General features: G+C 45.7%; 1 protein-coding gene across 27 annotated transcripts in view; it reads right to left on the reverse strand.

Annotated features, from left to right (window-relative positions):
- The window catches only part of MEGF11 (multiple EGF like domains 11), a 384,198-nt gene that overhangs the window by 91,334 nt on the left and 266,149 nt on the right, over positions 1-26,715 (reverse strand). The window lies entirely within an intron of this gene.

Below are 26,715 nucleotides of genomic sequence, written 5' to 3' on the forward strand. Positions count from 1 at the left end.
GTCATGGCGCAGCGGAAACAAATCCAACTGGTATCCACGAGGATGCGGGTTCCATCCCTGGTCTTGCTCAGTGGGATAAGTATTCGCCGTTGCTATGAGCTGTGGCGTAGGTTGCAGACATGGCTCAGATCCTGCATTGCTATGGCTGGGGATAGGTTGGCAGCTGCAGCTCCTATTCGAACCCAACCTTGGGAACTTCCATATGCTGTGGGTGTGGCCCTAAAAAGCAAAGAAAAAAAAAAGGTAATGCCTTTTTCATCCACTCCCTCAGTGAGCAGCCACTTCAGGGCCAGCACCACTCTGGCTGCTCACCGGGAAGCAGTCAAAGTGGTGCTTAAAGCCTCTGTCCTTAAGGAAGATCCTGTCTGGCACTACAGCCAGCCCCCCACAGGGAATGCACAGGAAGTGGAAAAAGAAGCCATGAAATTGGAGGCCAGGCAGAGGCCAGGTTCCCTCGTGGGCCCATAGAGCATTTCTGAACTAAAGCTGGACTCCCCTGTTGTCCTGATTGTGATGGAGCGGGGTCCTTCTCAGCAGGTGGGAGGAGGAAGAGGAGGGTGGGGTTGGTGTAGAGGTGCTCCAGCAGCTCACTAGGGTTTCTCAGGCACAGGGAGCAGTAAAGCAAGTTGAGGTGACTTGGGTCAGGGCAGCCCAGAGAGTGGCTGTGGGCCAGGGGCAGGATGGACCTGGACTCTCCACCCAGCCACTCATCCTAGGAGCTAAGGTCACACCCTCGAGGCCTGGCAGAAGGCTGTTCTCATCAGCAGACACAGTGGCTCCTGTGGCTTTCCTGCAGGCCTTATACTGTGACTGTCCCAGTGACATAGATTCATGTATGAGCTTTTTTTTTTTTTCTTCTTTTGGCAAAGGCAGTACCTGGAGCTGACTGGTACACCTAGTGCTTTGGATCAGCGTGGCTGAACCTTTTTTTTCTTTTTTTCCTTTTTTTTTTTTTTTTTTTTTTTGTCTTTTAGGGCTGCACTCACCGCATATGGAGGTTCTCAGGCTGGGAGTCCACTCAGAGCTGTAGTCGTCAGCCTACGCCACAGCCACAGGCACAGCAGATCCAAGCCACTTCTGCCATCTACACCACAGCTCACGGCAACACTGGATCCTTAACCCACTGAGCAGGGACAGGGATGGAACCTGCAACCTCATGGATACTAGTCGGATTCCTTCTGCTGTGCCACAATGGAAACTCCCTGACACTTTTTGAAAATTGACTAGATGTAAGGTCTAGACTAGGTGGGGCTTAAAAAGGCTGGGAGGGCCCATTCCTCAGGGGCAGAGGGTGAGCCAGGTCAGGCACACATGCAGGAGCCATGGATCGTAGGAGATGGACTGGGAGAGGCACCTGCTGGAGGTGAAAGGGCACTGGGAGGGTGGGGTGGGGGGCTGGGTTGGGGAAGGCGTTAATCTGCCTGGAAGGGCCTTAGGGAAGAAATGGAATTTGGTTTAGGATCTAGGAGGAGGGATAGGATGAGGTGGGAAAACAAGGGCAAGACTGGGTGGAGGGCAGCAAAGGCAGGGAGGGAGAAATCAGGGCACAGATCAGCCTAGACAGAGGATACACACAGCCCGGCTGCAGAGGGCCTGGTAAGCAGGCTGAGCAGTTTGCCTCACCAAAGGGAGTTTAGTTCACTGTTTCTCAAACTAGGATCCTTAACCAGTCCCATGGGGTGGGACTGGTTTTGTTTGCTTCGTTTTCCAATCCATCCCAGGGAGACTGAGCAGGACTCTTACGCTGGTCACGCTACAGGGTACTTGCCACGAGACTCTGACAGCACCCACTCCCGGCTCTGCCCTGCTCAACTTAACTGTCACAGTGATGCCAACCTTGCTGTAAGTTTCTAAAAGTTCACTGTCAATTTCCTTATGGATCTCATGGCTAGCCAGTGACAACTCCTGGACTTTAGGTCCACAGACCACTCTGCATGGCACTGGGCTAGACCACAGCTCAGAGAAGGGAGGAGAAAAAACTAAGACAGGTTTAGAGATGGTTTCACCAGAGATCTGGCCAGGTAAGGTTTCTGTCCTCTCCGTCTCCTTTGGGAAGCCCCACGGACAGCTGCCGCTTGGAGGGCTAGGAACTTGGGAATGATGACCACAACCTAGGGTGGCTTTAAAAATACTAACCGGCAGGGCAGGGCACCCACTGATGAAGGGCTGTGTGGTGGTGTTGGGCCGCAGCTGGGCAGTAGCAGCTGACACGCAGTGAGCAGTGTTAGAGATGGAGCCCTGGCTGAGCTCTTTGTAAGTAGTATCTCATTTAACCTGCCCCCAAACCACATAATCGCCATTTTCAGATGAGGCAACTGAGACACAGAGAGGTGATTCCTGCCTGAGGAGAGCCTCTACCCTCCACGGCCTCCCTGCCTCTGGCCTCATCTGGGAGTTTGGGAGTTATGGACACCGGAGTTAGAGTCTGGGCCCCTCTGCAGACTCTCTGTGTGGTCACAGGCAAATCATATTCTTTCTTTGGCGCTTGGTTTCCCTGCTGTAAAATAAAGACAGCAACACTAGGTGAACCCTAAGATTCCTCCCGTCTCCAATACACTGAGACCTCTGAATCACCTGGATGCACAATCAGAGAATAAAAAGAATTGTTCAGGAGTTCCTGTCATGGCTCAGTGGTTAACAAACCCAACTAGCACCCATCAGGATGTGGGTTCGATCCCTGGCCTTGCTCAGTGGGTTAAGGATCTGGCGTTGCTGTGAACTGTGGTGTAGGTTGCAGATGCGGCTCGAATCTGGCGTGGCTGTGGCTGTGGTGTAGGCTGACGACTACAGCTCTGAGTGGACCCCCAGCCTGGGAACCTCCATATGCCATGGATGCAGTCCTAAAAGACGAAAAGACCAAAAAAAAAAAAAAAAAAAGGGAATTTTTCACAACAGAGACAATAGATGCAGGTTTGCCTCACTTAATACCAAAATTCTTCCAAGGCTCCGTACAGTGAACATGCAATTTGAAATAACTCAACTATCTACACACTTTTGACCTTCCAAAGCAACTCTATGCTTACAGGTTATCAAAGCAAAGGTCGGCATTCCCATTGGCCAGATGGACAGGCTGAGGGCCAGAGAAGCGAAGCAGCCTGCCCAAGGGCCTGGTCTAGTTAGGAGAGCCGAGACTCCACGTCTTCAGGTCAGATGGTCCTACCCACCGTTCCCCATGGTCCCACTTCCCATGGGGTCACTGAACACAGGGCCCACCTATCAGTAGGGAGCCGTGTCTCTTTGGCATTTGAGGTCTCCTGCTCAATTCTGTCTTCCCATTTGTGTCATTCGTGTCATGGTCCATTTGTTCCTGTACAGGGAGGGACTCTGAGAGCAGTTCCCAGCTGGGCCTGCCAGTCAGAGGACACACTATCCATCACTGCTGGGTGAGGACCTCTGGTTTCCCTGATGAGAGGAAGCCTGAGCGTGGAGTGAAAAATGGCCTTCCCGTCTACTGAGAGTTATCATCAGAGGACAGGGACTGGCTGCTCCCTGAGATCTGCTGAGGGATCTGCTGAGGATGAAGCGAAGGAAAGACGCTTATGCTACAGCGATAGGGGGTCCAGCAAGCTGTCCACTTGTTCATTCACTCCATACACTTTATTGAATACCTGCCTACTATGTGCTGGGTACTGGGGATCAAATGGGGACAAAAGCAGCCAGGGTACCATCTCAGAGCTAAGAGTCTAAGAGCAGAGCAAGACAATAAGCAACACAGGTCTGTATTTTGGCCTTTGTTCAAACCGTACCTCCTCAGAGCCTTCTTGGGCCATCCTTTCCAAGTTCTCTCTCCCAGCCCCCTGGCTCTATCTTTCCTTTTGAGAACTTATGCTATTTGATATTGTGAAATTACGGTATCTTTTTTTTTTCATGTTTTTGTATATTATCTGGGACACCCACTAGAACATCAGCTCCCTGAGGTGCTATTTCATTCACTGATGGATCCCCAGTGCCTAGAACAGTGTCTGGCATACAGTAGGTGCTCAATAAGTATTTCCTGAATAATTGGCTACGTTAACAAGAAAATATCTGACTCGAAGTTGCAGTAAGGCTGTGAAGACGCAAATAAGAGTGTGATAATAAACAAAGGCAGGGGCTTCCTTTCATCTGAGAGGTCAAGGAAGGCCCCTCTGAGGAGGTGACATTTATGCTAAGAGCTGAAGGGTGAGAAGGAGGCAGTTGTGGCCAGGGAGGAGGTAAAGGAGGTAAGAGCCTTCCAGGTAGAAGTAAGAGTGTGGGCAAACGTTGTGAGGTGGGGAAAGGTTGGCAGAGTCAAAGCACTGGAGGGGGCAGCACAGCTGGGATGCTGTGAGAGAGAGAAGGGCTCTAGGTGGGGTAACCAGTGCCAGATGTGGCCGTGGCAGGGAGCTAGAGTTTTCCTTTAAGAGCCATGGCTGTGGGATGGAAATCCTGTGAAATCAGATTGTTATGATCATTATACAACTACAGATGTGATAAATTCATTTGAGTAATTAAAAAAAAAAAGGAGCCATGGGAAGCTCTTGAAGGGTTCTACTGTGATTCCATCAAAGAAATAAAGTAGGACTTCCCTGTGGGCAGGATGTACAACCCTGGGCCAGGAGGGACCTGGTCCCTCTCTTGCAGCCTGTCACCACCCTGGGGAAGCCAGGACCTCCTGGTTGAGAAGGAGGCAGGCAGAAGGAGGAAGAGAGAGTACCCTTCTGCCTCGTGCCATTGAGATGCTCCCCCCATCACCCATGAGGCAGGGGACAGCTGCGGAGGGAAAGGGCCTGGATGGGGAGGAGAATCAGTTGGGGCAGCTCAGTGCATTGGCATCCAGGTGATTCGGAAAATGTGCTGACAGCCGTACACAAGCTGTGTGCGATCTCATAAATCACCGGCCCCACTCCAAGAGAGGTGGAGGCCTTGCTAAATATGGCAATTTATGCTATATTGTTATTTGTGTCTCTGAGCACCAAGCAGTGACTCCTGAAGCCTGTCTCACCCATCACTAAATGTGGGTGATGCATTTGCCAGAAGTCAGACAGGTGAGAGGCCTGGTTATAGCGGTGGTGGGTCCCTCTGGATAGTTGAGAACCACAAGGAGGAGAAGCAGGGCTGCAGGGAAAGCCAGGACCATCCTGGGAGTGGACAGCCCTGTCAGTGACCGGGGGAGGGACCCCGTGAGCAAACGGGACAGGGTGAATGACCCTTAGGATTTCTGGTGACCACAAGGTGTCCTGCGCAGGCATATCTGCACTTTAAGCTTCTGGAACAGCCCTTGAGCTCAAAGGGTCCTGGGACTTTGGAGAGATTCTAAGGAGCTTAACTTAACCAAAGTGGCCTGGGCCTCATTCTGTCCAAAGGATGGGAGTGGGGCTCAGCCTCCTCCATCCTTGTCCTTCATGTGCAAGTAACTCCTTAAGTCCCTGCAGACCCCACCCAGGCGGCCTTCTCCATCTCTTGAAACCCTCCTATCCATTAAAGCTCAGATTAAATGCCTCCCCCTTAGAGAAGTGTTCAGGAAACTTCCTCCTCCCTGTGTCACTCTACATTTATTGTGCCTACTGCTTATCCCAGGGGAGGCTTACCCGTCTGGCCCCTGAGCTTTGAATACTCAGACCAGGGTTCAAATCCAACCTCTGCCTCTGTGGAACCAGTTGTGGGACCTCGGACAAGCTCCATCATCCGTTATCCCTTGAGACTTAGCTTCCTCATCTCACCCATAAAATGGGTCTTAAGAGGGAATGGATCAAGATGGTGGAGGAGTAAGATGGTTTATGTACTTGTGGCACTCGCCTTCTCCCACAAACACATAAAAAAAACCCATCTATATACAGAACAATTTGCACAGAACATCTACTGACCTCTGGAAGAAGACCTTAAACCTACAACAAGAGCAAGAAACCCTTCATATAACTGGGTAGAACAAAAGGAAAAAAAAGAGAGAGAGAGAGAAAAGGAATCAGGATGGGACTAGCACTCTTGAAGAGGAGCTGTTAAAGAGGAAAGGAACCCACACCCTGGGAAGCCACCTCACCAACAAGGAGATCAGCTGAGATGGAGGTACCTCAAAGTCTCAGAGAAAAATGCAGCAGCTGGAATGAGGAGGGCAGAGCAGAGCAAGAGCCGTGCTGACCATTGGTACGACCACAGCCTGAGATGCTCGGGCAGGGGCTGGGAGCTGAGATTCAGGCCAGGCTCCAGAGATCAGTTCTGGGGAGAGGACTAGGATTGGCTGTGTGGAGACAGCCTGAGGGGCTAGGGAGTGGTGTGCCACAGGCTGGGGAGCAGAGGGCCACAGCCAAGGGAACCCAGGAGAAGCAAGTTGGCATTGTGGGGAGGCCAAGAGGAGGAGGGGTAGACTGCCATAGGAATATCTGTCCCTACATATGCGTGCAGACTCACAGAGGCAGGGCACCTCTGGCACAGGCTACAGGTGGTGAGGCACCACTTGTGCAGGCTACGGGTAGCTGGGTACCCATTGCGTGGGCTAAGGGCAGCAGGAGGTGGGGGCTAAGTGCAACGTGGTGCCTCTTGCATGGTCTATAGGCAGCAGGGGCAAACTACAGTGGTTATCTCAGATGCCAGAGGTGGGCAAGGTCCACCACCACAAGGGGTCCGTGAACAGGCACCACCTGAGGGCCCAGTCACCTCAGAGGTCAGCAAAGAGGAAGGCACTGCAACCAAGCTCCACTCATTGCTCTCTCTCCCCTGGGAATGCACACACCCTGCTGCTGCCACTGCCAAATGCTCTGGGTGCTGCCTACACCTGCCTGAAGATCACTGCCACTTCCCAGTGCCCTGCAACTAGGAGCAGCCTACACCACCTCCCCTCATGTCCTTGTCTCTTTCAAGGGCCCAGCAACCAGGCATTGGCTACTAGCCCTGCCCATTGCCTCCATCTCCCTGGAAGCATATGCAGTGCCCTATTGAGGGGATAAGAGCCTGGCACACACCAAAGAAAGAAACACCAAAGCAGCCCTCACACCAAAAATAAATAGTAGTAAGCCCTCACTAAATACCCAGGGGCTCTCTCGCATATAAATAGCCCTCTCAGACTATAGTACTTGTTTTCTGTAAACTCACATAATAAGAAAAATATAAGCAAAATGAAGATGCTCAGGAACCATTCCCAGTTAAAAGAACAGGAGACTTCCCCCAAAGGAGCAAATAAGGAAACAGACCTCTGCAGTCTAACAGACACTGAGTTCAAAAAGGAGATAGTGAAAATACTGAAGGAATTAAGAGTGAATGGGAAGGAATTAAGAGCAGATATGAACAGTAATGCAAATTACTTTAGAAAGGAACTAAAAAATATAAGGAGGAACAAAAAAGAAAAATTAGAAAATTCATTTGCAGAGATGCAAGCTTAATTAAAGGCACTAAAGAGCAGAATGAACAATGGAGAGACACGAATTAGTGACTTGGAAGACAGAATAAAGGAAATCACCCAATCAGGACAGCAGACAGAAAACCAAATGAAAAAACATGAAAGCAATATAAGAGATCTATGGGATAATATAAAGTGGGCCAATCTATGCAAAATAGGGATTCCAGAAGGAGAAGAAAAAAAAAAGGGGATTGAAAATATATTAGAAGAAATTATGGCTGCAAATTTTCCAAATCTAAAGGAAACACACATCAAAACAAAGGAAGCACAGAGGGCCCCAAACAAGTTGAACCAAACAGGCCCACACAAGGACATATTATAATTAAAATGGCAAAAGTTGAAGATAAAGAGAGGATTCTAAAGGCATCAAGAGAGATGGGGTTAAGATGGTGGAATAGAAGGACTGGAGCTCAACTTCTCTCCTAAAAGCAAAAAAATTCACAACTAAAGGCCGAGCAATCTTCAACCAAATGGACCGGAAACCTTAAAAAAGATATCCTACTCCAGAAGAAAAAGGGGAGGCCACATCAAGAGGTAGGAGGGGTGATTTCACAATGTAAACAACCCCATACCTCCCGGGTGGGAAGCTCCACAGACTGAAAACTAACTGGTTCACAGAGACTCACCTACAGGAGTGAGACTTCTGAGCCCCACATCAAACTCTCTCGTGTGGGGATCTGGCATGGGGAGAAAGAGCCCCTGGAGCATCTGGCATTGAAGACCAGTGGGGCTTGTGCTCAGGAGCTCCACAGGACTGGGGGAAATGGAGACCCCATTCTTAAAAGGCACACACGGACTTTCACGTGCACTGGGTCCCAGGGCAAAGCAAAGTCTCCATAGGAATCTGGGTCAAACCCAACTGCAGGGAAAACAGGGGTGAATGTGGCTTGTTGTGGGGGAAGGACATTGGAAGCAAAGCTCTTGGGAATATTCATCAGCATGCGTTTCTCTGGAGGTGGCCATGTTGGGAAAACCTGGCCCCACCTGTCAGTCGGCACTGAGAAGCCTCAGGGCAAACAACAATCCAGGTGGGATCACAGCCCCACCCCTCAGTAAACAGGCTGCCTAAAGACCCCCCCAGGCACACAGCTACCTCTAATCCCATCCAGAGACTAAGCCCCACCCACAAGAGGGATAGGAATCAGCTCCACCTACAGTGAGCAGACATCAACCCCTCCCATCAGGAAGCCTACAGCAAGTCCCTGTACCATCTTCAGCCACAAGGGGGGCAGATACCAGAAGAGAGGCAACAACCCTATTATCTTTAAAAAGGTCACCACATCAAAAACCTATAAAAATGAAAAGACAGAGAACTATAACTCAGATGAGGGAGAAAGAAAAAAACCCAGAAAATCAGCTAAGTGATCAGGAGATTCTTAGCCTCCAGGAAAAAGACTTTAGATTGTTGATGTGAAGATGAGGCAAGACATTGGAAATAAACTGGAGGCAAAGATGGATAACTTATAGGAAACACTGAGCAAAGAGATACAAGATAGAAAACTTAAATAAGAAGAAATGCAAAATACAATAACTGAAATAAAAAATTCACTAGAAGCAGCTAAGAGCAGAATACAGGAGGCAGAAGAACGAATAAGTGAGGTGGAGGACAGATTAGTAGAAGTTATGGATGTGGAACGGAAAAGAGAAAAAAAGATTGAAAACAAATGAAGAGAGTCTCAGAGAACTCTGGGACAATGTTAAACACACCAACATCTGTATTATAGGGGTGCCAGAAGGAGAAGAGAGAGAGAAGGGGACAAAAAAAAATATTCCAAGAGATAATAGCCAAAAGCTTCCCCAACATAAGAAAGGAACCACTCACTCAAATCCAGGAAGCACAACGAGTACCATATAAAATCAACCCAAGGAGGAATACACTGAGACACATATTAATCAAACTGACAAAAATTAAAGACAAAGAGAAAATCTTGAAAGAAGCTAGGGAAAAGAAACAAATAACATACAAGGGAACCCTAATAAGGTTATCAGCAGATTTTTCAGCTGAAACTCTGCAGGCCAGAAGTCAGTGGCATGATATACTTAACATGATGAAAGGAAAAAACCTCCAACCAAGATTACTTTACCGATCAAGGCTCTCATTCAGATTTGAAGGAGAAATCAAAACCTTCACAGATAAGCAAAAGTTGAGAGAATTCAGCAATACTAAACCAGCCTTACAACAAATACCAAAGGAATTCTCTACTCAGAAAAGAAAAGACCGCAACAGAAAACATAAATCCCACAAATGACAAGGCTCACCAGTAAATGTATATATACAGTAAAGGTACGAAATTGTCCATGCACAATTATGCCACCAAAATCAGAGATCATGAGAAGAGGTGGGTACAAATGCAGGAGACTGGAGATGAACTTGCAATTAAGAGATCAACAACTTATAGCAATCACATATATACATAGACTCTTATACCAAAACTTCAGAATAACTGCAAATCAAAAATCTACAATTGATACACAAACAAATAAGAAAAATCAATTCAAATACAACACTAAAGATATTCATCAAACCAGAAGAGGAGAGAACAAGAGAAGAAGGGAAGAAAAAAGAGCAACAAAAACAAATCCAAAGTAATTAATAAAATGGCAATAAGAACATACATATCAATAATTACTTTAAATGTTAATGGACTAAATGCCCCAACCAAAAGACAGAGACTGGCTGAATGGATACAAAAACAAGATCCATATATATGCTGTCTTCAAGATATCCACTTCACTTCCAGGACACATGCAAATTGAAAGTGAGAGGATGGAAGAAAATATTTCATGCAATCGGGGATCAAAAGAAAGCTGGAGTAGCAATACTCATATCAGACAAAATGGACTTTAAAATGAAGATTATTTTAAGGGACAAAGAAGGACACTACATAATGATCAAAGGATCAATCCAAGAAGAAAAATATAAAAATTGTAAATGTCTATGCACCCAACATAGGTTCACCACAACATGTAAGGGAATTGCTAACAACTTTAAAAGGACAAATCGACAATAACACAATCATAGCAGGGGACTTTAACACCCCACTTATAGCAAAGGACAGATCATCCAGACAGAAAATCAATAAGGAAACACAGGCCCTGAATGACGCATTAAACCAGGTGGACTTAATAGATATTTATAGGACATTCCATCCAAAAGCAACAGAATACACATTCTTCTCAAGTGCACATGGAACATTCTCTAAGCTTGATCACATCCTGGGCTACACATCCAACCTCGGTAACTTTAAGAAAATTGAAATCATATCAAGCGTCTTTCCTGCCACAACCCTATACGACTGGAAATCAACATGAAAAAAAACTGCAAAAAACACAAACACATGGAGACTCAACAACATGGTACTAAACAACCAATGGATCACTGAAGAAATCAAAGAGGAAACTAAAAAATACCTAGAAGCAAAAGACAACAAAGACACAACACTCCAAAACCTATGGGATGCAGCAAAAGCCGTCCTAAGAGGAAAGTTTATAGCAATACAAGCCCACCTCAGGAAACAAGAAAAAGCTCAAATAAACAAGCTAACTTTACATCTAAAGCAGCTCGAGAGAGAACAGACAAGACCTGAAGTTAGAAGAAGGAAAGAAATCATAAAGATCAGAGCAGAAATCAATGAAATAGAAACAAAGAAAACCATAGAAAAGATCAATGAAATGAAAAGCTGGTTCTTTGAAAAGATCAACAACATTGAGAAACACTTAGCCAGACTTATCAAGAAAAAACAGACAGAGGACTCAAATCAATAAAATTAGAAATGAGAAAGGAGAAGTAACAACGGACATCACAGAAATACAAAGGATCATAAGAGACTACTGTATGCAACTATACGCCAATAAAACAGAAAACCTAGAAGAAATGGACAAATTCTTAGAAAAGTACAATCTTCCAAGACTAAACCAAGATGAAATAGAAAAGATGAATGGACCCATCACAAGAACTGAAATTGAAACTGTGATTAAAAAACTTCCAACAAACAAAAGTCCAGGACCAGATGGCTTCACAGGCAAATTCTATCAAACATTTAGAGAAGAGCTAACACCTATCCTTCCGAAACTATTTCAAAAAATTGCAGAGGAAGGGATACTCCCAAATTCATTTTATGAGGCCACCATCATCCTGATACCAACACCAGACAAAGATACCACGAAAAAGAGAAAACTACAAGCCAATTTCACTGATGAACATAGGTGCAAAAATCCTCAACAAAATACTAGCAAACTGCATCCAACAATACATTAAAAGGATTGTACATCATGATCAAGTGGGATTTATCCCAGGGATGCAAGGGTTCTTCAATTTCCGCAAATTTCAATCCATGTGATACACCACATTAACAAACTGAAGAATAAAAACCATATGATCCTCTCAATAGACGCAGAAAAAGCCTTTGACAAAATCCAACACCGATTTGTGATAAAAAACCATTCAGAAAGTGGGCATAGAGGGAACCTACCTCAACATAATAAACGTCATATATGACAAACCCACAGCAAACATCATTCTCAATGGTGAAAAGCTGAAAGAAGTCCCCCTGAGATCAGGAACAAGACAAGGATGTCCACTCTTGCCACTACTCTTCAACATAGTTTTGGAAGTCCTAGCCACAGCAATTGGAGAAGGAAAAGAGATAAAAGGAATCCAAATTGGAAAGGAAGAAGTAAAACTATCACTATTTGCAGATGACATGATACTATATATAGAGAATCCTAAAGACTCTACCAGAAAACTGTTAGAGTTCATTCAAGAATTTGGCAAAGTCGCAGGATACAAAATTAATACACAGAAATCAACAGCATTTCTATATACTAAGAATGAAACATCAGAAAGAGAAATTAGGGAAAAGATTCCACTTACCATTGCATCCAAAAGAATAAAATACCTAGGAGTAAACCTACCTAAAGAGACAAAGACCTGTACTCTGAAAACATAAGACACTGATGAAAGAAATCAAAGATGACACAAATAGATAGAAAGACATACCATGCTTGTGGATTGGAAGAGTTAATATTATCAAAATGACTATACTACCTAAGGCAATATACAGATTCAATGCAATCCCTATCAAATTACCAAGGACATTTTTCACAGAACTTGAACAAAATATTTTAAAGTTTGTTTGGAAGCACAAAAGACCCAGAATAGCCAAAGACATCCTGAAAGAGAAAAGTGGAGCTGGAGGAATCAGGCTCCTGAACTTAAGACGATACTACAAAGCAACAATCATCAAAACTGCATGATACTGGCACAAAGACAGAAATACAGATCAGTGGAACAGGATAGAAAGCCCAGAATTAAACCCACGCACCTACAGCCAACTAATCTATGACAAAGGAGGCAAGGATATACAATGGAGAAAGGACAGTTTGTTCAATAAGTGGTGTTGGGAAAACTGGACAGCCACATGGAAAAGAATGAAATTAGAACACTCCCTAACACCATACACAAAAATAAACTCCAAATGGATTAAAGACCTAGATATAAGACCAGATACTATAAAACTCTTAGAGGAAAACATAAGCCAAATGCTCTCTGACATAAATGACAGCAACATCTTCTCAGATCCACCTCTTAGAGTAATGACAATAAAAATAAAAATAAACAAATGGGACCTAATCAAACTGAAAAGTTTCTGCACAGCAAAGGAAACCCTAAATAAAACAAAAAGACAACCCACAGAATGGGAGAATATCTTTGCAAATGAATCAACTGACAAGGGATTAATCTCCAAAATTTCTAAACACCTCCTACCCCTCAATACCAAACAAATGAACAACCCCATCAAAAAGTGGGCAGAAGATCTAAACAGACAGTTCTCCAAAGAAGACATACAGATGGCAAAAAACAAACAAACAAACAAAAAAACACATGAAAAGATGTTCAACATCCCTCAGTATTAGAGAAATGCAAGTCAAAACCACTATGAGGTACCACCTTACACCAGCCAGAATGGTGTACCAAACAATACCAAACAAATGAACAACCCCATCAAAAAGTGGGCAGAAGATCTAAACAGACAGTTCTCCAAAGAAGACATACAGATGGCAAAAAAAAAAAAACAACAAAAAACAAAAAACACATGAAAAGATGTTCAACATCCCTCAGTATTAGAGAAATGCAAGTCAAAACCACTATGAGGTACCACCTTACACCAGCCAGAATGGCCATCAACAAAAAGTCTACAAAAAATAAGTGCTGGAGAGGGTGTGGAGAAAAAGGAACACTAGTACACTGTTGGTGGGATTGTAAATTGATGCGACCACTGTGGAAAACAGTATGGAGATTCCTCAGAAAACTAAAAATAGAACTACCATTTGATCCAGCAATCCCATTCCTGGGCATCTATCCAGAGAAAACCCTGACTCAAAAAGATACATGTACGCAGATGTTCACTGCAGCATATTTGCAATAGCCAAGACATGGAAACGACCTAAATGTCTATTGAAAGAGGAGTGGATCAAGAAGAGGTGGTACATATATACCATGGAATATTACTCAGCCATTAAAAGGAAGGAAATACAGGCATTTTTAGCAACATGGATGGACCTAGAAATTATCATGCTAAGTGAAGTCAGCCATACAACGAAATGCTTTCACTGACATCAAATGCTTTCACTAACATGTGGAATCTGGAAAAAGGACAGAATGAAATTCTTTGCAGAACAGATACTGACTCACAGACTTTGAAAGACTTATGGTCTCCAAAGGAGACAGTTTGGGGGGTGGGGGGATGCACTGGGGTTGTGGGATGGACATCCTATAAAATTGGATTGTGATAATCATTGTACAACTATAAATGTAACAAATTCATTGAGTAATAAAAAAAGAAATAAAAATTAAAATGGGAAAAAAAGGCAGCAAGAGAAAACAAAGAGTTAATTATAAGGGAACCCCCACAAGGCTATCAGCTGATTTCTCTACATAAACACTATTGGCCAGAAGAGAGTGGCAAGACATATTTGAAATTCTAAAGGGGAAAAATCTGCAGCCTAGAATACTCTACCCAGCAAGAACATCCTTTAAAATAGAAGGAGAAATAAAGAGTACAGAAATACTAAACCCATTCTAAAATACTAAACCCCCCCATTCTAAAATACTGAAAGGGCTCTCTAAATAAAAAAGAATTGAGAAATAGCATGGAGGAACTCACAATTAGAAAGCAATCATTTAAATAAGCCAATATACAGAACTAAAAAGGAAAAAAATTAAAAAATACCGATGGTAAAAGCAACGACATGGAGTTCCCGTCGTGGCGCAGTGGTTAACGACTCCGACTAGGAACCATGAGGTTGCGGGTTTGGTCCCTACCCTTGCTCAGTGGGTTAACGATCCGGCGTTGCCGTGAGCTGTGGTGTAGGTTGCAGACGCGGCTCGGATCCCGCATTGCTGTGGCTCTGGCGTAGGCTGGTGGCTACAGCTCCGATTCAACCCCTAGCCTGGGAACCTCCATATGCCGCGGGAGCGGCCCAAGAAATAGCAACAACAACAACAACAACAAAAGACAAAAAGACAAAAAAAAAAAAAAAAAAAAAAAAAAAAAAAAAAAAAAAAAAAAAAAGCAACGACAAACATAAGGAACAGCAAAAGGACAAACATGAAGATGCTGAAAAAAGACTTCAAAATCATAAAATGTGGGGAAGAAAAGTAAGAAAATCTAGACTCTTTTTTTATTTTTAGTCTTTTTGCCTTTTTTAGGGCCATTCCTTCAGCATATGGAGGTTCCTAGGCTAGGGGCTGAATCGGAGCTGTAGCCTCTGGCCTACACCACAGCCACAGCAATGCCGGATCCTTAACCCACTGAGCGAGGCCAGGGATCGAACCCACAACTTCATGGTTCCTAGTCAGATTTGCTAACCACTGAGCCATGACAGGTACTCCTAGATACTTTTTTTAAAGAATATGTTTGAGCCTATATGACTATCAGGCTAAAGCAAGCAGATATAGGAAGGGGTTAACATATTTGAAAAACAGAGCAACTGCATATCCAAATAATAAATTCACAAAATCTAAAAAGAAGAAGACACAAACGTAAGATGGGTCTCACACATCTTAGAGAGTTGTGGTCAGTATATGGTATAAAAGTACCTTATTCAATGTCTTGCAAATACGAATTGCTCGGTACTAGTCAATGAACCCTTCCAGAAAACATGGAGATGAATAAATGAATAAATAAAGTCATATGATCAAGGCGTCATGGCATGTGCAAGGGTAAACTCATTAGGGAGCAGAGGTATTAGCTAGTAATAATAGGTCATTATTATCTTCACTTGGCTGGTCATGGCCTCCAACTTGGGAGAGGGACTTGGTTTGGGCTTTGGTGGAAGCAGACCCTGTAGTGACTCTGTGGAGAGGAGAAGGGAAGGGAGACACAGCAGGAAGGGAGAGGCAGCAGCACAGGAGTTAATCTGCCTGGACTTCTGGGAGACAAGCTAGAAGGCAGGGGTAGAATTATCTCAACTGAGTGGAGAGGGAACCAGGGCGTTTCTCCACTAACCCCTTGGCCCTGCCCCTGGAAGAAGGTGGTGGGTGCAGGCATTCACTCTCCCACATGTCCCACTGGCACTGGCATGTGGCAGAGCCACAGCTATTTGTCACAGTGGCCTTTGCTATGTAGCCCTGGGCGCTGATCCCTGGGGAAGCAAGGGCACCTGTGGCAGGACCACTGTGTACACAGCGCCCAGCACGCTGCGGGGTATGTTAGGTGCCCAATATTCAGGTCTGTTGATTCAATGAACAACTCATCAACAAATCTCCCTAAGAAATGGTTAAAGGAGCTGGGGATACAATGATAACATGGCTCCCAAATCCCAGTCCTCAGGACCAGGAGGGTGGGGAATGGGGTGCGGGGTGGCAATCACACAGGAAAAGGACAAAAGGGGAAGTTCACTAAAGATCAAGGAGCTAAGGCCCAGGGAGTGGTGATGGCACACAGTGAACCTGAGGTATGTGGAAGGGGCATGGCCCTCAGGGCCTGGAGGTTTCAAGCGGGAGGTAGGACTCCCTAGGCCGAAGGAAGAGTGGATTTAGGCCTAAGGAAGAGCAGTGGGGGAGGCCTCAAAGAGCAGTCCATGAAGGTCTGGAGGCAGGATTGCCATCAGGGGCTGTAAGAGGACAACAGGTAGGAGACTCTGCTTGGAGTGTCTCTCTAGGTTCTTGGTCAGGTTTGAGTTGGGGTTGGGGACAGAGATTTGGCCTCAGGGCTCACAAGAGAAGGGACCTTGGGGCATGTCTAGGAAGAATCAGGCTTGGAGCAGCCTCCAGGCAGTGTGTGCCCTGACTCTGCATAGGTGAGGCTCTTCCAGGACTGCTGGGAAGCCTGGAGTCCCCAGACTTATCCACATGCCTGCCTCCCTCCCAGGTTCCTCTGTGTCAGCTCTATGCAGTGCACAACCTGAACATCTGTACCCAGCACCCCTACCTGGCTGGTATAAGGGAGGAGAGAGGGATAAGAAACTGAGGAAGAGGGGACACTTCCCCAGGCTGGAATGATTGGAACTCCACCCCAGCACTCCAAGGCCCTGTCGAGGATGCTGTCATTCCTAAGAATCAGAATCCCTGGAAGCTGAGGGACGGCAAAGATGGTCCTCATTCTGTAGCTCAGCCTCCCTGCCGGGAGGCGTCCTAACAGCTGCTTCCTCTGACGTCCCTCCCCCTCTCTCTACCCATCTCCATTTCCATCTTCGCTGCCTCTCTCCCCACTCTCACTCCCCTTTCCTTTGCTCTACCCACCTTTCTCTCCCATCTCCCTCCCCAGCGGCTGGGAGCCAGGGGGGTTGGGGTGGGAGGACTAGGTGAGGCTGATGCCCAGGACGTGCTGGGAAACGTGTGTGTGGGAGGGCAGTTGGGAGGCTCTCTGAACTGGATGTTTGAACCAGAGGGGTCCCAGTGGGCCTCCCAGTGTGTGGGATTTTCTTTTCTTTTCCTTTTAAAGCTTTTCACTTTGAAAGAAAGCCAGGCCCAAGTGAAGGGAGAGGGATAAACTCAGGCACACAATCAAAATGCCTTTGAACCTGGGCCTGAAAGCTCTGTGGTCCTCTCCTGTTTCCGGTCAGGAGCTAGCAGGAGGCTGGGGAAGTCTTGATGCCTAATTGGCAGTTAATTGAATACTGGGATCGAGGAGTGGAATGGGGGCTGAAAGCAAGTTGTTCAGGACTGGGTGAGTGCCGCTTTTTTCAACTCAGTGTAAAAGCAGGTCTATTACAGGTTTTCTTGCCTGCATCTAAGCAGTAGGGAGACAGGTTTCTGTTGCTTAATGAGCTCATGGTTCAAGTTGTCTCCAGCTGGGGAGCTGGTGGAGAGGATTGCAAGACAAAGTTAACACTCTACTTAGTTCTAACTGGCTACCTGTCATCACTCAGGATCGGAAGAGGGAACAATCTTATTAAAATGAGCAAACAGAAGGCAAGTTCCTCCTCAGGGTTCTCCAGGTGGGGGGTGGGGGTAGGGGTAGGGTCTGATCAGATGCCCAGAAGAGCCCCAGACAAGTTTTTCCTCGAGGTTTGATATGGAGCAAGGAGAACTTGGAAGGTGGTACTATGGGAACCGGGCATGGATCTGAGTTAAGGGCTGGGCATTTAGACATAGACATTCAAAGCATGGCTATGGAGGCTCAAAGACCTAGGTGCAAGTTCTGGTTCTGTAAGGTGACCTTGAACAAGTTGCTAAAATGTTCTGTGCCTGTTTCCCCTTTCTGTAAAGGGAAAACAACAGTAGCACCTACCTGGTAGTGTAGTGATAGTAATTAAATGCCATTACACAGGACTTAGCATAGTGGCAAGCACATGATAAATGGACAATTAACCATAGCAGTTAGGATTATGAGGGACCAGGGTTGAGTTGACTATTGCAGGCTTCATAGTTGAGTCCCACAGATGACTCACAGAGAGTGGAGAGACGGATGTAATTACAAAGTATTAGAACAGAAGACACTTTAGCGATCAGCTAGTCCTGCTCTCCACCTCTGCAGGTAGAGAATTGGAGGCCCAGAAAGGGAAAGTGATTTGTTCAAAGCCACATGATAAACCAAGACCAATTTTCTATCACTGGGAGTGGCTGAACGGAGGGTACGGAGGAGAAGCTGGCTCGGGATAAGCCGTAAGAGACGTCAATTACCTATCAACTAACCCAACAGCACCAGGAGACAGAGAAGCTGTGGGGTGGCTGTAGATTGTTGTGACAGGTGTCCAAACCAGTGCTGCACCTCTAGCATCTTCTCTAACACCACCTCTGCCTAACTTCAAGAGTCGTCTTTCCAAATGACCAATCTGATGAAGAGGCCTGTGTAGAAGCAATCCTTCCATGGTCCCATAGCTCAAGGCTCCAGTCTAGATGCATGGGGGCCCAGCATTCAAATGTAGGCCCTGCCTTCCCACTGTCCAATCCCCCCAGCATGCTTCATGTCCAGGTTCCCAGCAGATTCTGCCTTCATGTGCCTTAGACTTTGCTCAAGCTATTCTTCTCCCACCCTGCCCCATCACCCCAAGTCCCACTCCACTCAATCCCATTCTTGACCCCTGTAAGTCAAGTCAATTTGATTTCCCTTATTATCCAGTACCTTTACCATGACTTGGATTTCTCATATGGAAAACAGAGGGTGAGCCAAGGAATTCTGTGGTCTTCCTGATAATCTCCACAAGAGGGTGACTTGATATTTTTGAGGTTAGATGGAGACCTACAAAGGGAGTCAACCCAAAGACCAGAAAAATGGATATATTAATCCATGTTTCACCTAACATCAAAGACTGGGATGGAATTAAAGAGAAGATAATGCCCATGAAAAGGCTTAGGACCACCACTGAGATCTTAGGTCCTCCTGGTCTTGCTTTGCTCATCTGCTAAAAGAGTGGATTGGAAAAGGAGGTCTCTAGGCAGTGACTTAAAGTTTGAATTGAAGGGTATTAACAACCATACACATGACCCCTGAGGAAAAGGAGGGAGGAGAATTTGATGAGGAAAAGACAGGAAGGGGGCTTCAAATGTTTTTGTAACATCTTCTTCCTTTAAAGTGGATCTGAGGCAAAAACAGTGAATCTTAATGTTTTTTCAATGTGGATGGGGGGTGTTTTTCATATTATTTTCTCTATTTTTCTATATGTGACAAATACTAAATAGTTTTTAAAAGTTTGGTGATCCTCTTCTCAGTAGTAATCATTTCCCTGGATTTCTCCACTTAGGAATAGGGTATAGGCTGGAAAGGACTGAAAGTGGTAAGATTCCTCCATGGCAGAAGGTATTCAAGCAGAGGTCAGATGGGCTCTAAATATTGTAGAAATGGGAGTTCCTGTCATGACTCAGTGGAAATGAATCTGACTAGTAATTATGAGGACACAGGTTTGATCCCTGGCCTCGCTCAATGGGTTAAGGATTCGGTGTTGCAGTGAGCTGTGGTGTAGGTTACGGATGTGGTTCAGATCTGGCATTTCTGTGGCTGTGGCCAGCGGCTACAGCTCGGATTTGATCCCTAGTCTGGGAACTTCCATATGCCATGGGTGTGGCCCTAAAAAGACAATGTGTGTGAGTGTGTGTGTGTGTGTGTGTGTGTGTGTGTGTGTGTAGTGGAAATGGCTTGTACAGAGGGTTAATGTTGGACCTTTCTAATTCTCAGGTCTTACAATACCAGGACCACAGGGCCCAATGCGCTGTCCTTGGTGCTGAATTCCACACCCATGAACTTTTGAAAAGAGACCATGGAAAGTAGAATAATTCCTTTCATTCCTGTCACTCTAGGATACAAATTATTTCTTCAATATCCAGGACATTCTGGTGATCAAAATGACAGGAAGAAGCCCTTCTTAGAGGGGTGTCTGGTGTTTGCTCTCTTGAAAATTCTCCCCCATCCCCACCTTCTACAAGTATTTGTTTATTCTTTCCCAGCCTTATGCTGAAAAGCATAGAATTAGGAACCAGAAAGTTTGGGATTGAGTTCTCGCTCAGCCACTGACAGACTGCGTGACCCACAGCAAATCCCTTCACCGCAGTGAGCCTCTGATTCTTCATCTGTCAAGTGGAGATAATTGCATCGAGTGACAGAATGCTTGAAAACATGCTTGCAAAAACACTTAAGTGCAATATAATTACTAATTGGTAATACTGTTATGATTCCTGCTCCAGTAAGTATGAAGGGGAACTAACTCTCAGGGTGGGAAGCAAAGAAGGCAGTGAGTGTGGGGGGCAGGGGAGGTGAGTTAAGCTCAGAGAACTCTCAAGAACATTCTGAGAAAAACTGTCCAGTTGGCTTCCCTGTGGTTAAATGAAAACCATTTCAGATGGTGCCTGGTGACATTTGCAAGCATCACAGAATTTCAGAGTAGAGGCAGGTAGTGAAGCATCTCTAAGTGGAAAAAATGGTGTGATGTCATTTGGTATTCACTGAGCTGAGGGGCAGTCTCATCAGGTAGGGAAATGGGTCATCCTGGGACATTATACAGGACTTGAGGGCTGAGAGTCAGGGCCTACACTTTGTTCCTGGTTCTGCCACTAACCTGTTCACATAGTGGAGAACAGCTGGGCTCAGTCCCACTTACCCACTGACTAGCTGTGTGACCTTGGGGAAGTCACTTCTCTTCTCCAATCCTCAGTTTTGGAAAAGGGGTGTAGTAAACTCTATCCACCAGGATGGTTATAAGGGTAAAATGAATTCCTGGCTGACAAAGGGCCTTCTAAGCTGGAAAACTGTATGATGGATGGCATTTAGCCTTTCTGAGCCTCAGTATTCATCATCTACAAAGTAGAAGCATTAAGGCTTGACCTTATAAGTGGGATAAGGATGAGGAGAAGAAACACCCACCCACCCACATTTTGTTATCATTGTGGTGGAGGCAGAATGCAGCAGAGGAGAGACGCTGAGCTGAGCTGCAAGTCAAGAGATTGGGGTTCTAGTCTCTGCTTTACCACTCTTCAACTGCATGACCTCAGGCAACTTGGCCTCCACTTTCACATCTCTAAAATAAAGGATGGAATTGACAGAACATTGTAGATCAATCACAATAAAAATTTTTAAAAAATAAAATAAAGGTTGGGACTTGGTCCCTGCCAGCTAAAATGTCCTACACACTGAAGCACTGGATTTCTCCCTCACTGAATTCTCTGAGCCCATGGGGTTAAGGCAATGCTGGCTGGAGCTCTCTGAGAGAGATGAGGAGGGGCCAAGCCAACGACTTTCATTTGCATTTCACTCTGATTGGAAGAGCCGAGCAACAAAGCCCAGAGAGTAAATAGACTTCCCTTCCCCTTTCTCCTTCAGGTGTGGCTGAGCCCCAAAGCGGGCATGATTTATACAGGGTGGGCCCCTGAGACTCTAGACTTTGGGCTGTGAATTCAAAATCTCCATGTTCTGCTGGGCTCCCTGCCTCTGGTCTGGCTCTCTCCCAGCTGCTGGCATCCTCGACAGGAAAATTAATTGCTGTTGTCATTCTGCTTTTTGTTCCAGTCTATATCCCAGGAATAAGATATCCGAATGACATTAAATAACCTGTATATAAAAGCCCTTTCTAAAGGCCAGAGCAGTAAGCACAGAGAGGTGAGCTCCAGGGCTGGGAGAGAGCCAAGGACAGCTCCCCACTGGCAGCTTGTCTAGTCACCAAGCAAGGGGGGAGCCTGTGCGTGGGGACACACAATGGGAGAGGGACTTCATGAGAAGCAGAGGATGCTGAGCCTGCTGATCCAGGCTTGCAAGCAAACACAAGCCCCCTCACCCTCCCCAGGGCCTGTACCTTACCACATTCTTTCTACTCTCCTGGTTTCTCTCTTGGCTCAGAGGCTATCAGCAAGGCTAACTTGAGTTCTAATTCAGTGGCTGCAGACCCCTGATCTGCCTGGGGCTGAGGGTCCATGGTTGCAGCACTGAGTGAGCCAACTTAGGAAGGCTCATGGGTCAGCATGGGTGAGTCACCAGGCATTTCTGCCAGCCCTACCTACCACCTCATGCTGATGGCAGAGTTCATCGGCCTCATTATCAGCATGAGGCTTATGTAAAGTTTAACCTCAAGTGATAGCCAAGCCAGTACTTGGGACAACCTTAGGAAAATAAAGTCTCACCCACACACACATACACAGAGCTAAGTGCTTACTGTATGGTTTAACTCTTTTTCTTTCTTTCTTTCTTTGGCCATGCCCACAGCATATGGAAGTTCCTAGGCCAGGGATCAAACCTGAGCCACTGCAGTGATAATGCCGTGCCACAAGGAAACTCCTCACTCCTTTCTTTTATACATGAGGATGCCCTTGCCCAGAGAAGGACAGTGACTTTCCCAAGATAAAAGAGTCACAGGGACTATAAACCAGTTCCCTGGACTCCCAGTACAGTGCTCTTTCGACTACATCATCCTGCCTCTATCTAATAATATCCCATGTTCTAGAACCGACCAAAGAGCAAAACCCAAGTTCCTGGCCCAGCTTGGCCAGCTAGGTGAGCTGGGGGGCTGGCGAGGACAGCAACATAACCTGAAGTTCCTAAGAGCTTTGTGTTCTGGGAGAAAATTCCTGATTCTTTGGAGTCTGTCTACTTGTGGTCTTAATTACTTGTGTGTAAGAGATCTTGCAATCTGTGCCTGGGGACTCTTTGAATTGCAGATTAATATTCAACTAGCTGGAACGATCTTCAGAAGGAGGCTCGTGGTAATTAAGTTGGTTAGAGAACACTTCAAACTAACTTTTTATGGCCCACAAATGCTGTACATCACCAGGAGAGGAAAGGCCGGTGCCTTAATGGTGCTTCTTGAGAGTCACAAGGGACAATGCATCTCATTCAGAGAAGAGGGAGTGTCCTTAGGGGCCTCTTATAAGGGGCTGGGGGAACTGCAGATTGTGGGGGTGGGAAGAAAGGGGCAGGAAGGGAACGAAGATGTGAGCTGAACTGGGAGGCTGTCCAGCAGATTCACGTCTGTGGCTCAAAACTATCTTCCCCGAGACCCAGTGACTCTGTTTGGGGAGGAGGGGTGCCTGCGTGAAGGAAAGCGGCAGAGTGTGTGGGCATTTCAAAGGCAGAGGTCAGGGCCACTGCCCAGAATCTAGTGAGAAGCTGGGTCATATTTGGGTATAAACAAAAGGAGCTTTGAAAGACTTTGTCTAAAGTGGCAGGTATTTTAGAAAATAATTTTTGGTACGAGTGCAGAACAATCTGTATATTTTAGACTAAGGGTACTTACTGTTTTGTCATGCATGACAAACCGGCGTAGCACAATAGAGTGTGAGGTTTGTCACAGTGATTTGCTACTAATGTAGGACAAAGCTGGTGAATAATTTATTTTTCATACTAAATAACAGTGTGTCAAGATCATAAGTGCCTGATAACTTCCCTCTGAATTACTCGCATTTCTAGATGTTTTCTTAAATGGGAAGGAACTCTATCACCAGGAACCACTGACATGGGCTATAACCCACAGGCAACTTGTCTTGGCCCCAGCCTACATGCACACTGTATGCCACCGTGTCTCACCCGAATAAAGATTAGAAAACTGCTCTTGAGAATGTGGTCAGATGGTCTGCTCCTGACAGGTGGGGAGCCCTTTGGTGTGGTGTTGGGGGTGGGGCAGAAAGTGGAGGGAGGGAATTCCCCAGCTAGAGTGCTGGGGTCCCAGCCACTCGGTGACATAATATAGATGGGCATGAACTGAAAGGGGCCCGGCAGGAGCAGTCACAGGTGGTGGCTGTCCCATAGCTAGTACGGAAATCCCCAGGTGCAGCAGGGCTTGTCCTGTTTGTCTCTCCATGACTCCAGCCTTTGCATCCAGCTGAGGACAGATGCTTCTCAGGAACTGCTCTGACCAGATGTGACCACCAGGAGACTGCAGAGAACCCCAAGGGAGCAACGAGGAGGGAGCGGTCAAACGAGAAAGAGGGCCCAGGGTGGGCAGTAGCTGGAGTCCTGACCAAGGAGCAGGAGGACTAGCTCCCTTCCTGGAGATGCCATTGCCCATTGTGGGACTTGGACCAAATCACTTCAAAGCTCAACTTCCTCATCTATAAAAATGACATTTGGGTGCTGGAGAGGATGTGGAGAAAAAGGAACCCTTTTTCACTGTCAGTGGGAAAGTAAGTTGGTGCAGCTACTGTGGAAAACAATATAGAAGTTCCTCAAAAATCTAAAAATAGAGTTGCCATGTTATCTGGTAATCCCACTCCCAGGCATATACCAGGACAAAATTACAATTCAAAAAGATACATAAGAGTTCCTGCCGTGGCTCAGCAGAAATGAATCTGACTAGCATCCATGAGGACACGGGTCTGATCCCTGGCCTCACTCAGTGGGTTAAGGATCTGGCATTACCTTGAGCTGTGGTATAAGTCACAGATGAGGCTCGGATCTGGTGTTGCTGTGGCTGTGGTGTAGGCCAGCAGCTGTAGCTCCAATTTGACCCATAGCCTGGGAACTTCCATATGCTGTGGGTATAGCCCTAAAAGACAAAAAAAAAAAGATACATGCACCCTTATGTTCATGGCAGCACTATTCACAATAGCCAAGACATGAAAACAGACTAACTGTCCATCAACAGATGAATGGATTAAGAAGATGTGGTACATATATACAATGGAATACTACTCAGCCATAAAAAAGAACAAAATAATGCCATTTGCAGCAACATGGAGGCAACTAGAGATTCTTATACTAAGTAAAGTAAGTCAGAGCCAGCCAAAGACCATATGATATCACTTCTATGTTGAATATGTCGAATCTAAAATGTGACACAAATGAACCTATCTACAAAACAGAAACAGACTCACAGACATAGAGAAAAGGCTTGCGGTTGCCAGTTGAGAGAGGGAGTGGGAGAGGGTGGATTGGGAGTTTGGGGTTAAGAGATGCCAGCTAGTATATATAGGATAGATAAACAACAGGGTCCAACTGTATAGCATAGGGAACTATAGTCAATATCCTGTGATAAACCGTAATGGAAAAGAATATTAAAAAGAATATATATGTGTATAACTGAATCACTTTGCTGTACAGCAGACATTAACATAACATTGCAGGCAAACCATACTTCAATTTTTAAAAATCTTTTTTGAAAAATGACATTTGGAAAAGAAAAAGACAAGATGTAGGAAGCTGTGCATGGCTACCCACCTTATGAACATAAGGAAACTGGAGGCAGAGCAGCATGATGTTTAAGAACTCTTGGTCTCTCACAAGCTCCACCTCCAACAAGCCTCATGTGACCTTGGACAAATCCCTCAACTCTGCGGAGTCTATTTTTCTGTCTGTAAGATGGGGATAATTATAGTACCTGCTTCCCGAGATTGTTGTGAGGTTCAGACAAAACAATGCATTAAAGCCCATAGTGCAAGCTGTGAGGATGGCTCTCCAATGTATTCAACTATTATCATTATTAAACAACTCAAAGGCCAACAATAGGGAACTGGTTATGTAAATGATGGTGCATCTATGGACCTTTATGCAGCCATTCAAATGATAATTGTGTTGCAATGAAAGAGTGGTTATGCAAAGCTGTTGTGAGGAAAAAGAATATGTGATCACACACCAAATACATTTGGTATGAAGGGTGACTGCAAAATAATGAGCAGAAAGAAAGTTTTTCCCTCTCCTAATTCTTTTTTCCAACGTTAAAAGATAAGGGTAGTAGGTGAGATGCTTCTAGGGGGCTTCCAGTCCTGGAGTTCAGAGCCCTAGGCATTCTTTCTGCTCCCTTGTTAGCTGTGGGGCCTGGAGGCTGGACTCTCTCTGTCTTGGGGAACCTGGGCATTCTTGGGAAGCAGGGCCCCAAAACTACAGCTGAGCATGCTGTGTCCTCAATCACCTGCCCAAGTAATGTCAAAGCGGCCCAAAGGATTCCTCTTTTGCTTAATTTGTGTCAATTGATTTCCTATTTTTAATTAATAATTCTAATTATGATGCAGCAAATTTACCCAACGGCCATGACTGAATTAATCAGGGTCTATTGATTGGGGTTGCAGAGTTATCCCACGGTTTCTGACATCATTGATTTCCTGTTGGGAACAAATAAGAAAACACACATAGGGTAGATGCGCTGTCATCTCTGTTGTGCCCTAAACTAGGCCCAGGAACACCTGCCACCCGCCTCAGCAGCCAGAGCTGCCATAGCCATTCAGGCAGCAGAGCCTCTGTAGGCACGCTGGGGAGGCCACCCCAGCTCTTGTTAGCCTCCCTAAGGAAGCAGGAAAGATGACTGATAATGGGCTGCCCTGGTGCAGGGGGCTCTGCAGAAAGGATCAACGTAGCATCTGCTAGCCAGTGGGTCTGGGCTTTGTTTAGAATCTGTTTAGAATTCAGCTGCTGTATCAGTGGGGAGAGATTAACTTCATCTCCCTGTCCATTTTGTAGAAGGAACCTTGGCGATCCTCCTCTCCTGCCCTGTCACTTTATAGACAA

This window comes from Sus scrofa, chromosome 1 (assembly GCF_054392235.1).
Source record: "Sus scrofa isolate SSC_HxYL_T2T_F1_AM1 chromosome 1, Sscrofa_HxYL_maternal_Yorkshire_Landrace_v2.0, whole genome shotgun sequence".
Lineage (NCBI taxonomy): Eukaryota > Metazoa > Chordata > Mammalia > Artiodactyla > Suidae > Sus > Sus scrofa.